A 2457-nucleotide genomic window follows, 5' to 3' on the forward strand; every position below is an offset into this window, starting at 1 on the left:
TCAGGGGCCATATATATCCGGCAGCAGGCCCCCCACCCCCACCTGTACCCAGTCCCTAGCCGGATTTAGAAAGGGCTGTTGTCACTAGAAGCATTTCCCCCAGGCTCCCCCTCCTTTCCCCAAAGTGCTCCCCACCCCACCCCACCCCCTCAGCTAGGAAACAATTGGAAGTGGTCGTCATTGTTATGGCATGGAGTGTGCAGGGTCTGAGTTCCAGGGGGCGGGGATGGCTCAAAGTGTAGCCAAAATATCTCCCAGGCCAGGCTTCACATTCCATAGCTAGCAGGAAAGGGGACTGGTCAGACCACCGTGACCTCAGGCAGGCAGGGTCCTGGCCCTGCCCCCAGGACTTTCCTGGTCTCTGACACAGCTGCCCCTCCGACCCCTGCCCCCTGAGCTGGCCCAGCCCCATGTGCAGTGTCCCCTGTGCTTCCTGGCCTGGGTCCTATATCCAACAGTGGGATGGGAGGGGGTGAGGGTCAGCAGCAGCCGAGGGGTGGGGCAGAGCTGGGGGCATGGCCCCTGGGGGCGCTAGACTGGGGCAGCTGGAAGGATGTTTCCCAGCCAAGTGGCAAGAATGACCAGGGAGCTTAGAGATGGGGACTCTGGCTTGGGCACTGATTTCCTTGGACCAGCTGGGCGGTGTGTTGAGGTCACCGAAACTCAGAGCCAGGCAGGCCATTCGTTAGTCCTTTGTTTTATGGAGACGGGAAGTGTCTTTTCTGAGGTCATGCAGCTAGGCAGGGCAGCAAGGTTCAAGGCAGTTGGGGGAGCTGAGCAGTTGAGGAATGAAGGCCAGCGTGCAGAGGGAGGGCTGGAAGTCCAAGGAGGCAAGGACCCGCTGTGCTTAGAAGGCAGACCCAGCTACTGCCTGATGGTCCTAGAGGAGGCCCCTGCACGACTCATTTTCCTAGCTTAGCCTTCAGGTACTGAATGCTCTAGTCCAGAGCCAGACACTATACTCTTGGAGGCCTAGATACCTAGATAATATAGCTGCTTGGAGCTAGGAGACCCTGAGGAAGATAGCTGCTGCCTGGCCCACCTGTCCTCTCGTGTTCTGTGGAACAGCCTCTCCCCAGACCCGGGGAGACTGGAGTCCTGGCAACTGGGGCAGGAGAAATGGAAAAATGTCCCCCTTTCCTGCCGGCCTTAGAAACAGCCACCAAGGAGGTGAGGAAAGGGGGCTAGAGTTCAGCCCATGAGCACAGAACGTCCTAATGCCACCCTCTTCTAGCTACCGCGTGTGCAAGCTTCACTGGCTCTGTGTCCAAGCAACCACTGAGTGCTTTGCTTTGAAATCCCCTCCTTCCCAGCGCTGCTCTGCAGTGCATTCGGATTAATCCATCTGATTAGCTGTCAGCTTGGAATGAGAGCAAGAGTGCAGGCCTGGGGGATGGGGCAGGCAGAACAGGTACATTTTGAACAGGGGGGTAGGCACAGCAGGGAAGGATGAATCCAGGTGAGGGCCCCAGGGGAGATGGGGTGCTGCTTGGTAACCAGGCACAGTATATGTGCTGCCGAAGCGAGCACGGTAACTAGGCACAGTATGAGGGCCTTGAGCAGCTGTGGGTTGGGGGGGAGGGTGCAGGTGAGTGGAGGGATGATCCCCAACCACAGGGGCTGCTGACACAACCGACCAGCAGGACAAGCTCTGTGGGCCCAGAGCAGACCCTCCCAGAGGCTGAGGAACTAAGCCCACTAGTAGAGACTTCAGGGTTTGGTGACAAAGGGTAAAACCCTCTTTTTATCCTCCCCTTGCAGCTTCCTGAGCCCAAAGCAGCCACCCCTGCCTGGTTTCCCAGGGCTCAGGTGCAGATGCCAGTGACTGATAGGCACAAAGGATGCCAAGCCCTTTCCTAGTTGGCGTCTTCACCCAGGGCCAGTCTCCTTGGCCGTGGAGTTGGAAAGCCTTTCTTACATTTAGGAGATCCATTGAACTGTGTTTCTTTCCTCTGGATTTGGGGGGCCCTGACCTATTGGAGTTACAGCCTTACCGTGGCCCATGGCTCCACAGCAGGCTGAATCTTACCGCCCTGCTGCTAAGCTCTTTGCCTCATAGCCCCAGGATCTGGAGACAGACTGGAGGGTCTGACAGCCTTAAAGACCTCCACTCACTCCCCAGCTCTCCGGCACCGGCCCTTGGCTCTGTCAGGAGTCTCTTCCTTCCACTAGCAACTGTCTGAAGACCAAGCAGCTTTGCTGATCCCTTCATTCCCCAAGTATATATTGAGCACCTACTAATGTGGGATTGTTCTAGTCAATAAGGATCGAAGAGGGACCAAAATAAAGACCCTTCCTCGAGACAGCTCTATTCGACTGTTTGTAGAAGAGGAATCTGGGCCTCTACTCAGGGCCTTTGCTTACAGGCACATTCCTGGCGGGGAGAGTGAGGGGCCAGGGCCCCACCGTGTGGGGTGGGTGGGGATCCTGCGGTGTGTGCTGCAGAGTGAGAGCGGA

Source organism: Lutra lutra, chromosome 7 (assembly GCF_902655055.1).
Source record: "Lutra lutra chromosome 7, mLutLut1.2, whole genome shotgun sequence".
NCBI classification, from domain to species: Eukaryota; Metazoa; Chordata; class Mammalia; order Carnivora; family Mustelidae; genus Lutra; species Lutra lutra.